The following is a 13,221-nucleotide window of genomic DNA, read 5'->3' as shown; positions in this document are numbered from 1 at the left end:
ATAATGCAAATCAAACTGTCTGTGCCTGTGCTGCCAGGGCCAAGATACACCCTGAAATCATTTTTAAAAATGAACATGATACTGGGGAATAACGCTGATATAACCAAAACGCCCTTACCGATTACCACCACACATCATTTTATCTGGAAGCCCAAGCTAACATTCACACATGAGCACAAGTCAAACATATAGTCAAACATAATAAAATGCATTCAGAAAGTATTCGCTTCCCTTGGATTTCACATTTTCTTATTTTGGAGCATTTTTGGTAACCTGTGTTCAGAATCACTCAATTCAGAATAACTCAAGAGCTCAATAGGAAACATTTGACTGATGAACAAATCTGTAATCGCTCTCTTTGCTGCACATCATTACGCTTTTTCTTTTTGAAAGCTAGTATCATTGTGTATCATCTGTGTGATCATATTATTTATATATTGTGTCATGTAGGTGGCAGAGTACATATGGGGTGGTATTGTGTTTCATGCATGTCTGTGTGTGTGAGTGGTGGCATGTCACATATAAAGACAGAACATCTAACAGCTTGTCAAGCAACGACGGAGTGACTGAGCACACGCAGCGACCCCCACCCACCCCAACCAATCACATTAAGTGACGTTATGAGGATTTACATTTTATCAGTGACATCCCCAAAGGTTGTCAGAACCTACCAACATCAACCAATGCTGGGATCCATCATCCATATTAATCTAACCTGTGTGTGCCATTATATAGATTAGAGAATAAGAGTCAGTCACGCAGTATAGGGACTCCATTCAGTGTCTAACACCATTTCCAGTTCAGCCCAATAGAGGTCATTTGAGAGAGTAATCTCTGTATATTACTCACCAGCATATATACAGTACATACTCTACACAGTGTATATTATAGGCATCAGAAAAAATATTCCCTCCTCCTTAATCTGGATACTGAAGGAAGTTAACTACTGAAGGGATAGAAAAAAATAAACACTACATTTAACGCTCAGAAACATTTGCCTCACCTTCATTCAGCTATCTGGAGACAGGAGGGTTGCATTTCTAATCTGCTGACAACCAGTAATTAACTGTAAGTAACAATGTCAAGAATATTTATGTTTATTTGAATGTGACTTATCTGTTTGACTTAAGTTTGACTTATCTGACTGTTTTAATTCGCTTAATGCACCTTATGGTCCAAAAATACGGTAATAAACTCCAAAAACAACTGATTGTACGTTTAAGGCTTTTTGGATACGTCAGCAAACGTTAACACTGAGTATATTTTTTCATTTGTGCAAACATCATATAAAAAAAAATGCTGTCAATAAAACTAGCCAATACTTATTTGATCCGGATATAAAATTCTCTATATGGCCATTAACTTACAGTGAAAGCATTTCTGTGCAAGCTCACCTATTCTCTCTCTGTGTGTGAGTGCACATACATACACAAATCCACAGTCATTCACTTTACTGTCCAATTTCATTATGGTATTATACTGCCGCTGCAAACACACACACTAATATAACTAATCTCCGTACATTATTCGTGAGTTGATCCATCAAGCTGTATTGTTTTCCTAAACATTACTCCAAGTCAATTTTATGAGTACAACTGTGCCACACAATGCAACAAGACACTAATGATGATTAAAGTCAGTAAAGGACTTGTATCACAAAGTAGCCCTATAGCATCTACAGACACAGCAAACAAATTATCTAAATGGCAGAGCTTCCTCGTTGTCAGTGTCCATAGTCCACAGTTGTGGTGGTGAGGGGGGTGTGCTCCACTCTGACACTGGTGAATACGGTGCGTCTTCACTCCAATCTTCAAATGCAGGGTTCGTGGCTGGATCTTCAGAGACTAAAGATTGCTCAGTATCCCTGGTACCAAGTACCAAATATGTACCAAGTTCTGTCACTCTGATGGTTGATTGAGCAGAAGGGCTGGAAGATGCCATTTTCATGGAGAATTTCAAGCCCAACAGATGGGAATTACCGTTCTTTTCCAAAGTTGCAGCTGCTAGAGACACAGTGGCCCACTCTACGGTTTTTGAAAATTGCTGCCACACCTACCCGCACCCTTTAAGATCAACCCACTTCCAGATCACGCCCCCCTTCTGTTATTTTAAAAAGAAGACCGCCGTCTCATTCCTTCAAACCTTTTTTTTTTTAGCTCAACAACAGAGAGAAGTATGGCCTCTACAGCCCTGCGCCACCCTGCGGAGGAGGAGGAAAGTTCTGTGGACGAGGGCACAATATTACCTGACACGCGCGGTTCCTATCGCCCCTTGGAAAAGCCGCAGCAAGCGGACGAGCTTGACGGTTGGGCATCTTCTTTGTTCATCGATACCGTGAAAACCGCGGTGTATCATCTTGTCAACCTAGTAATCAACAAGTACCTCACTGACGAATGCAACGGTTGTATGTCCGATCAACCCCGCCAGAAACAGCACGAGTGTACGCGAGTGTTGGAGGATGACTTTTACGCTGAAAATTATTACAGCATCAGAAAAAGACTCCTCACCCCTCGTTTCATTCCATCCATTCAACAGCTGCTGATTGCTCGCAACATCAAAATGGACGACGTCAAAGTCTGCATGGTGGCGGAAACTCTCTTGCACGAACTGAAATCGGAAAGGAAAGTCTTTGACGCCATCGCCGAGGCATACACCAAACTGGTAGGGTTGGACATGGTGAAAATCAGACAGCTACGGTTGGTCGCAGAGTGTTACAAAGGTGGCTGCTAATTTTTTCTCTGAAAGACTGATTTTTTCCATTCTTAGAATGCGTAACCAACATTTTACCAAACCATGTATTCTACATTTAGTGCATTTAAAAAGAAAATGTACCCACGTAACCGGTGATGAATTGTGAAGTTACAATTCTTTTCTGAAAAAGCATTTTTATTTTTGTATATAAATAAATGTTGATGTTGTGCTATGGGATTGTATGTTTCAATTTTACTTATAATGTACCAAATCACTACAACAGGCGGCTCAAGGCGATGCCATCCAGAGTAAGGATCTTGTTAGCCACAGTGTTTCTAAGATTTTTACGCCCCGTTACAATAACCTCAGTTCTATCTGAACTTAGAAGCAGAAAATTAAAGCTCATTATGTGTCTAAGACATCCCGGCGGTTTAACCAATAAAAGCGGGTATCATATGCATAGCAGTGAAAATGTATGCTATGCTATGCCTTCTAAAGCACGTATAATGTAAACAAAACTGGTCTTTGCACAGAAGCCTGTGGAGCTTCATAATTAACCTCAGTGTGTGAAGAGGACTCTCCATTTAATAATAGCTGTAATAACATGTTATGGCCGACGGTGTTAAACGCTGCACTTGGGTCTAGCAGGGAAGTTTTCAACATTTCAATATGAATGAAGGCTGAAAACTGATTAGATTAATGTCTGATGATCTTTTCTGTGCTTCTTCAAGTTTGTAACACCAAACATATTAAAGGATGATATAAGGTTCATAGGAAGAGTTTAATTAGACACACATTTACTATTTTTCTTTATACTCTTTCTTTCTTGATGTTTAATATGCTTACTATCAGAGGAGAAAATGACCCTTGTGTAGTTTAAAAACTTTTTATTTAATCAAACTGTAATGTTGTTGAACTCTGACGGACGTGTCTTTTAATCTTGTCAACAGTCCTTAATCACCTAAATGTGCCATTTCTCATCTTGTAAAATGTTCCCTCTGCTTCTGTTGCACATCTCCCCGGACACTCTCTGCTTCACCTGTCCTGTGCAGGTGGTCCAACCCCTGCCTGTCTCCTTAAACTGGGGTGTTTAAATCTCTTTACCTCTGTTGTGAACTTCACACAAAGTTTGTGGTAACAAAATCAAACTGAGGAGGATCTCGTTTGAAAAAAAAAAAACCACACAGTCACGAGACAAAATAAAAACAGACTGCTCAAAGCAGAGCCCTCGCAGCTGGTAGTACAAAAACACAGTGACAACATGCGTATTAGATACCCTCAGTGCCAAAAGCATAAATATGAAAAAGGTGGGATCACCAAGAATATCCTAAAAACGGCGTTGAGGTGGGTGTTACAGTGAAAAAACAAAAAGCAGCCAAATTTTCATCTGAAAATGTTGAATTTTAGTAAAAACAATGCTCTGTAGTTTGATACTGGCGTTACAGACAAAGCGGATGTTTAAAGCCTTTGGACGCTCATTTGAAATGCACTCATTCTCCTTATCAGCTGGAAACATTAAAGCCGTAAAATGACTTTTTCGAACGGATAAAAACTATTGAACAGCAGCAATGATGAGCCTGTACCAGAATTTGAATGTACATGTGTTGAAGGTGCGGGTCTTGTTGAATTATTAAACATACTTTCTTTAATTTTTCGAGCCACAAAAACAACAACTTTTAATTTTCTTCTGCTTGAGTATCGGCCTCGGGTAGTTCTACTTATCATTGCTCAGTCAGTTGTCTGTTTGTGCTACTTTTTTCAAGGAGCAGTGGATTACTGGTAAGGGTGACTTTATGTGTTTAGTTACTTAAGTGGAAGTACTGTGGATACTTTTACCTTACATACATAGAACTGCCAGTACAGCTTCTGAGGTAACTGTTTACAAAATGTTATATTCTATCCACAAATTCTTTGCAATTTTACATTGATAAACATTATCCTTAACACATTTGGCCCAAATAAAGTACTATGGCCACCACACTGTCATTTAGAATTGTTTAAATAACTCGTGTCTTAAGTCATGCCAAATAACAAAAGTCGCATGGTTCACTTTTATATCACAAAATGTTAGAAATATAAGTCGTTCATAACAAACTGAAAGGCTGGGAGTTTAAAATGCAAACCGATGGAAGCAGAAGTAGAAGACTATAATGTCACAGAGCACACGGTGTCTATTATTGTGTAGACATTTATAAATAAGAGCTTAATAAAGATGCTTAATTTCTTAAGAAATAAACAGGTGATCTTTATCAAAAGTGGATGTTGCATCTGTGGCTAAACCCCTGTACCCAAAAACTTTAAAAATCTACTGTGTGTGAGGCTGTGTAAGTAAAGCTTGCCCTTCACACCCGCGTGTAACAAACCATTTGTTGGGGGTTGTGGATTTCTGCTTACAACTTACAATCTCAGTTCTAAATGAAATTCAGATGTTTTTTTTAAGTATGGCTAATGTATTATTTGACTTCTAAGGCACACACACACACACACACACACACACACACACGAACAACAACACGGAGAAGAAGAAGAGGGGGTCGTTTTACAATGCATCATAAAAACGCAATCATTCATCTTCCAACTGTATCTTTCTGTTCTGGCTTTAGAATCATTGGTTGTTTACTGAGCCGTACTTTGGGAGTCATACTGTTGTGATACTGGGGAAAAAGGGTAATGTTTGATAGACTAAACCCTTACACACATAACTTGAAAAACCTAAAGAGTGTGTGAGACTGCTAGCTGTGTTGTTCAGCAATAAACTCATCTACAAATGTGTTAGTAAAGAGTGACTTGTACTTCTGCCCCATTAAGCAATGGTTTAACAAATTTCACTGCAAACTATAAAAGGAATCTGGATTTAAATAGAACATAGTAGTGCAGGAAACACTAGTATGTGTCTATGGAACAAATCTCCTTCAGCGTTCAAATGACCAAAGTGAGGCCTACAGGCGTTTCTCTCAGTTGGTTGTGTTCAGGGAAAAAGCAGCTAAATACACTGTGACTGCTCCACATTGTTAGTGGGTTAACTCTGGATATCTGTAGGTTTTGTCAAACTTGGAGTGAACAAAAGCAGAAAAACAGTAAAAGATGCAGACGGTGAAAGTCTGGTTTATTTCATGAACACAATGAAACATTTTACAGTCCACAGAGCAAAGTAGCACACATGATAAATAGATACACATAACACGGACAGTGAGAAGTAAAACTCGTCGTCTTACCACATGTTATATTCTGTAAACTTAAAATAAACCACAGAAATTAGAGTTTAGTGTTTTAAAGTCATTATTAAAAGCATGAGTCAACATTACTGAAGTGACACTTTAACGATGCTTCATATGATCGTGTTTATGATGATAAAACATGTTCTCTCATTAGTAGTTGTCTGCACTGTCACTTGTCATGAAAATGTCCTGAGTCAGGGTTCCTCTTCAATTACCATTGATCATTAATAGGACGCACAAAAGATTTGTTGCATTATCCCCATAAACAACACGCTTTTATAGAAATCATTGTGACACAGATATTTAGATTCTTGCTTCACAATGTGCACGAACTCAAAATCTTTAGCTTCATATTTATAAAGTATCGCAAAGAATACACTTATACCATTGTATGAGCTACACTTCTTGTGAAAAACTGATTGGTAATGCGTTAGAGAAAAGCTCCTGCTGTGACCTTCCTTCTGTGAGGGCACACACTCACTCACACTCACACACAGAGAGAGAGAGAGAGACAGAGAGAGAGACAGAGACAGAGAGAGAGAGAGAGAGAGAGACAGAGAGAGAGAGAGAGAGACAGAGAGAGAGAGAGGGGGGGGGGGGATTTTCACTTGTTGTTGGCTTTAATATGAACAGTCACATAAAATTCATTCCAGTTTTTTTTTTTGCCTTTGCTTCAATTAAGATGTTTCTTTAAATCTACAACAGCTTCCTTTTCAAAAAGTTTACTGACATAGTAAGGAAGTAGCTAGGGACCTCAGTAAGTATGAGCAACAATAGCTTAGGGACAGTTTCTACAATAAACAGGATTTCATCATCTGCTGTTCGTATTAAAACAATTCAGCAGACCCTCAGAGTGCGGATACAAACTGTTTTCAGCTGTAGAGGTAGAGGTACGCTTCATGTACTTATCAACATACAGTTTAGCGGAGTGGATTAGAGTGCATTGGTGCTTGGGCCTCTTTTATTTAGCACGGTTATACCATTGTGAATTTAGCTATACGAATATGCTCAAGAGTCTATCATATGTTTGACATGGAACTAAAAATTCGAAAATATATATTTTTTAAATCAGTAACTTTGCAAATTTAGAGGAAATGTTTTCGGACAACATATGTGTCACGTTTTAAAACAGGTTTTGAATAATTAGCACTGACATACAGACATTTATGTCCTGGGTATAACAGACATGCTTACCTTGTGAAAGGCCCTCGGATTTCTTGGAGCAGAGAAACACTCTGTATTGTTGCTTTTCTCTATTGTATAAGCAGCGCCCGACTGCCAGAAACGCTCTGTGTGGTTAGCAAAGTCGGCTCCAACGCACGTTCAAGTGAAAAAATAAAAAGTTAAAATGATATACCTTGCGGCAGTTGTGAAGTAGTGTGGAAGATACTGTGTGTCTGATGGGGTGTTTTTATATAGGTGGGGCTACTTTCAGTTGACCTCTGAGATGTAGAGATAAAAGAGCATGATGTAAGGAAGAAAGGTGGCAGGCCTTTGGAGACTCTGTTGGACATGGTTTCTGTTGGCCTCTGACATGATAAGACTAGTTGCATTAAAGCCATTAACTGTTTGTGAAGAAACATCTTTGGGCTGAGATGCTCTTGATAAGGAGCATCTTTTGTTGCTTTGTAGACTGTTGGGCACCTAACTGCACCCCCTCTGATTAGCTATGTGTAATCATCGAGTCTAACTGTTGCAGACTAGTAGATAATTATAAGACTAGTTGCATTAAAGCCATTAACTGTTTGTGAAGAAACACCTTTGGGCTGGGATACTCTTGATAAGGGCTCCTCTTTTGTTGCTTCATCCCTTTTTACAGACTGTTGGGAGCCTAACTGTACCCCCTCTGTCTAACTGTTACAGAGTGCGCCTAGGTGTGAATATGTGTTTTTAGAAGTATCACAGTTTATTTCTAAAAGAATACATGTTGTTTGCGGTGCTCTATTTAAAACTATTGGCCTGTGAAACTTTTAGAAAAGTGAAATGCCTCTAAAGTAGTTAAATCATCTATGTGTAATCATCGAGTCTAACTGTTGCAGACTAGTAGATAATTATAAGACTAGTTGCATTAAAGCCACATTGAGGTTGATACAGCGCTAGTGTGAATATGTACTTTTAGAAGTATCACAGTTTATTTCTAAAGGGATACATGTTGTTTGTGGTGCTCTATTTAAAAACTACTAGCCTGTGAAACTATTAGAAAAGTGAAATCTTCCTAAACTAGCTAAATTAAATGCTGTGTGGGAATACCCGGTTTTTAGAAGTATCACTGTTTATTTCTAAAGGGATACCTGTTATTTGCGGCCCTCTGTTTGAAAACTATTTGCTCCTAAATAGCACTGAAGAAAATGCAAAAGGCTCCTAACTAGTTAAAATACCCCTAAAGTAGTTCAATTAAATCATCTATGTCTAAATAACAGAACTCTGAGACCTATACAATCCTTTAAAAAGAGTTTAATTAAAACACATAATGGTTTCATTAAATAATACGCTATTAAACACATGTGAACTCATATGACCCCTGGACCCACATGCACGTGCAAAAAGTCCGTTCTCGCGCACGTGCACACGCACATGGACGCGGCGGGGGATAGGGGAGGGGGGGAAATGCCCGCGGGGGTGGGGGCAAAAAAGCTATAGGTATATTACTACTGTCCAGTCATCCAGTTTATGATACATTAGCAGACAATCCAGAGGCTTAAAACTCGTTGAGAGGTTTTTTTCTAAAACCACATTATGAGATCACTAGCATAAGCTTTTTAAATTTGTTCTCAATTTTAATCTACTTTTCTAGCATGCTTTATGTGAAGCAACTCGCAAGAACAAACAGAAATTGATCTAAGTGAGGTTCACAAACTGTCCATTTCACTTTCGCTTGTTAACAGATCGAGAAAGGTCGACGTAACGTGGTTACTATAAAAATTTGCCATCCAGTCTTGGAAATTTAATGACTGGGTTAACTGAGCTTGTGCAGTACAAGGATGCTAGTGAACCAGTGTTGGCCACACCCCGTCTACTACTGATATCAAGACCTTTTCACTGCATCTTTCAGCCAGATGCTTCGTGTAACAACTGAGTAGCGTAGACTATTGAACAGCTGTATATCATTTTAAAGTGTTGAGGCTTCTCCCAGATATTGCGAGTGGTTTATCTCATAAAGATTTTACAAGGCTCCACATGGCTGCTGGAAGATAACAGAGTCTTTCCAGATGATCCCAAAATCTAGGAACAAATCTGAAAACTGTGGTGGAGGTTTAAGGGAGTTGGATAAGTTGGGGAAAAACGTCATATATTGCATGCCCTTCTTGCCTTCATAAGGCAGTTCGATAGAGATGACAACAACTGGGCAAAGAGAAAGGTCTCATCAGAAATTTCTGGGATGTCTTTTCTACATTTTTCTTTAATATACAAAGAATGGGATCTGCTAGCATATTCCCAATAGAGCTGCCAGAACATAAAAGCTCAGAAGAAACCAGCACATGAGTACAAATAAAGTGAGCAGTAAAGAATCATACTGGAATTTCCAGTAGAACCAGGCAACAAGTTCACCATCAAGAAAACTACACTCTGTCCCTTGAGAGTTCTTCTTCCTCTCCTCTCCACTTCCTGTTGGTTTGACCTCAGCTGTTTCCCATGACCACATTTCTCTGGGGCGCTGTCACAGCATGCATTTTTACTATAGCATATAAATAGTCTCCCTTGCTGTATGATCTAAAGAGGCCAGGCTATTTGATAGATACTTACCGAATACCAAAGCAGCTATGGCAAACAACAAATTCAAAGGCCAGAGAAGCCAAGACAGCATTAGAGGACAATTTCCCTTTCCCCCCCAGCCACTGTCTAAAGCCTGTATTGGCTGCCTTTTATACTCCAAGGGCATCCATTTTGCCAATCACATTAGACTGACACAATCCAACCAATTGAATTAAGCTGCAAAAATAACATCAGCATCATCACCAAGGCAATTCCAGCTCCTGTTACTCAGCATCGCAGCAAAGTGTTTGATTATTTTAAATGAAGGGCACTGGGCAGAGAGAAGATGCTTTCCCCTCACATAGAACAAAAGGCCAACATTCCAGGTGGCAGGTAAGGTTTCTTCACGTTTGTCTGCTGAAACGCATCCACCAATTTCAGCTCACTTTGCACATTTTTCAAATGTCATACTCTTTATGCTACTATGCTATTAGCTGGAAAAATGCAAAAACAACTGGGGGAATTTTAGTTTTTTTTAAAAAGGGTGGGGCCACTTATAGAAGCAATACATAGCAAGAGACATAATCATAATAATGAGGTATTAAAACAAACTTTTGCTATTATAAAAAGGAAAAGAAAACCTTATTTTTTATATTGTTTCTATATGGTGTGCTATTTGTAAAACACCTACCCTTAGTTATGGTAATGCGTTACTGGAAGACAAACAGTTGGACCCAGACAGCTCCCATCTTTCAGTATTTATTGTAAACTCAAACATGCAGTCATTTGCAACTGGAAATTATCACAGATGGCAGATCCAGCCATCTAACAGAACTGATTCCCCCATTTCAAATTACACACCACGCATGCATCTTTTCATTACTGATCTCAGCTGCTTGCCAGCATTGCTTTGCATCACTGCAGCTCAATGCAGGGTACATTTGCAATACTTGGGCTTTGCAGGGCTTACCTGGCATAAATGTCTGCAGCACATCAAAAACCAAGTAGAAAAACCATACATCTATAATGTGAGCACCATAAACACCAATTTACTCGCTTTGAATGTGTTCACTGAAACTTGAACTGTGCACTGAAATGCAGGCAACATTATAGTTAGTCAAAAAACTCCCCGACCTCTTCAGAGGTGTGAAAATAAATATGTGAATGATGTGGAATATCATTTTCTCCCTGTGGTCGGGTGCTCGCCTTAAGAACAAGTCTGAAGCCGCCTTCAAAACATGTTTATCTGTAGGTTACAGTAACTATAGAAGCAGAAGAAATATAACAGATGAGGAGAAGTCAATGAGTTACCATAGTAGGACAAAATCAAAAAAGCTTTCTTGTTGCTTGTTCTCCTCTTAGTCTGCAAAAATACTTTTGAGTCTCTCCCCTTTCACTTTATTTTCTTTTAGAAAAACTTCTTGTTTTCCATCTACTTCCCCTCTCTTCATTTTCTTTCATCATCTGTGTTTTCCTCATCCTCCTCACGTCATGTTTGTGCATCCTTTTCATTTCCAGCTGTCCTCCCTACCATCATCTATGCATTTCTATCCATTTGCTCTACAGTTCCGTCTCAAAGAAACAGAATTAAATCTGCTTGGCAGCTGCCAGGATTTTGTGAACGCGTATATGTGTGCCGACGCTAAACCACTGCCTAAGGGGATATGTGAATTTAACAACGTCATCAAGTTATCACACACACCTGCATATCGAGCAAGGCCAGGCTTGCAGCTAAGTAGCCACACAACAGCAAACATCTTATTTGTACGAAACGCTGAAAGACTTTCACTGTCCTCCTGGTCCAAAGAGAAAAGTTACTATCACACTGCACCACAATACCAGCAACTTTCATTTGGTTTGGATTTTTGCCTCCAAAAGTTACATTTCATTCAAAGTTTTCATTCTCTTCTCCCAAGATGATTTCAGCGTTTTATGGGATGCAAATTTACACTGATTTATTAGAGTATTTAAATACAAGCATCTTTACAACCCTCAAGGGAAAGAGGAAAATACTTAGTGTAATTTAAGCCCATAAAAGTACACAATTTCCAGTAAAGGATCACCTACACTGCACTCTTTCCCTCAAAGACAATACTTATAACAGCTTGACTGACAACAATTGATATGTGATTTAAATTAATATCATAAAGAGTTGTTTCACGCTTAAAGGTGTGTGTTGGGTTTAATTTTACACCCCTGGTTGAATCTCTGAAATGCTTTCATGAGCTCTGAGCCAACAGATTTCTAGCCTATAAAACATGACTGCAGATATGTACCCAGGATAATTTACAGCTAGTTATTACTTGTGTGGAATTTAGCAGTTCTGCAGTTTCATCTTTCTTGCTAAATACAGCAAAATGTCCTCAGCATGTTATTAAAAAAACAAAACCATCCAGTGTTTGAGGGATATTTGTGAGGAAGTTTTTATGCCATGTAACTTGAATGTGTCCTGCAATAATTGTAACTTAATAGTTACATTAAAAAGCCAATTTAGAAAAACAGTAAAAGAAGTTAAAGAAGTGAGTGCAAAACAGTTCTGCTTCACTTTCACCTCCAAGCACACAAAGTCTTAACTCCTAGCAGTTCAAACATGCACACTAGTTCAGTGCAGCGATTAGAAGGGATTTAAATGGTTAAGACTCTCCGGAGCTTTACCGTATTTCTCTCGCTTTTTTGCAACAAATAATCCTAAAGGTAAAAGTGCCCATACACCAGTCTTACCTTGAGAGAGTTGCAGAGCGACACAGACGGGCTGCTGCCTGCAGCCTGCACATCTGCTGGGGATGTAATGCAAAGCTGATAGGAGACCCCCACTGCCAGAGTACTGATTACAGCACCCTGGTTTTGGGACGGTGTAGTCTTAGCGGGCAGATGGTATCATCCATTTCAGTTACTACAGTCAGAGAAAAGCCCCGACCCCGGAGTATCTGTCAGGACCGCAGCAGACAACGAAAAATTGAACTACAGTACGCGTCTTCGTTTTATTTCTCTAGTGCCAATTAAAAGGCATGTAAAAGTGGCGCTTCGTTGGCTACCTTACAGTTACCTTCTGATGCTGTGGCAGGACCAGGCGGGGCAAATGCAAATCAAGGTGGTGCTAATTGGCTGGAAAAGCCCTCCGGCAGCACTGTCTTTGGAGGGTGGAGGAGCAGGACTTAAAGGGTGTCCTGCTCTGTCAGAAAAGGTACCCGTGTGCGTGTTATCCGCTGTGAAGGCTAGAGGCGTTTCTGTTTCTCTGCACCGTCATTTCTTTTAAATTATGATCTAAATAAACCCCCGATTAAAATATCATCAAACGTTTAGGTTACACGAGACTTTTCGGGGTTTTGAGTGTAAGTTAAATCTAATTATGGCCATTGGGTTGCAGACTTGATTACTGAGTCACTTGCAGGTGGTACAGTTAGCACCATTTGCGATGTATTTATTTTCAAGAGCAAAGGTAAGCAAAATTAAAAGTAAAATATTTAAACGGATACAAAACTTTCGAATGCAGTAGCTAGTTAGCATTCCGGCTTAGACATCCTGATAATTTACATGCTAATCAACCGGGCGCCTTTTCAAATTAAGTTTAAACCAATGACTGTAGAAAACTGTTTTCTATAGTCATTGGTTTAAACCT

General features: G+C 39.2%; 1 protein-coding gene across 2 annotated transcripts in view; it reads right to left on the bottom strand.

Moving 5' to 3' along the window:
- Positions 1-12,806, bottom strand: part of bcar3 (BCAR3 adaptor protein, NSP family member) — an 81,822-nt gene extending 69,016 nt beyond the window's left edge. The window contains exons 1-2 of one of the 2 annotated variants that reach the window (XM_026146534.2): positions 12,649-12,806; positions 12,324-12,529 (exon numbers count right to left, since the gene is read on the bottom strand). The gene's annotated coding sequence lies outside the window, so the exon portion shown is untranslated. Of the gene's footprint in view, positions 1-7,103; positions 7,291-12,323; positions 12,530-12,648 lie in introns of those variants that run through there. The other variant, XM_080291574.1, reaches the window with a different exon arrangement.
- Positions 12,807-13,221: the final 415 nt, after the last annotated feature.

Source organism: Astatotilapia calliptera, chromosome 17 (assembly GCF_964374335.1).
Source record: "Astatotilapia calliptera chromosome 17, fAstCal68.1, whole genome shotgun sequence".
In the NCBI taxonomy this organism is placed as follows: domain Eukaryota; kingdom Metazoa; phylum Chordata; class Actinopteri; order Cichliformes; family Cichlidae; genus Astatotilapia; species Astatotilapia calliptera.
Note: the sequence above shows the minus strand (reverse complement) of the source record. Positions and strands in the feature narration are given on the sequence as shown.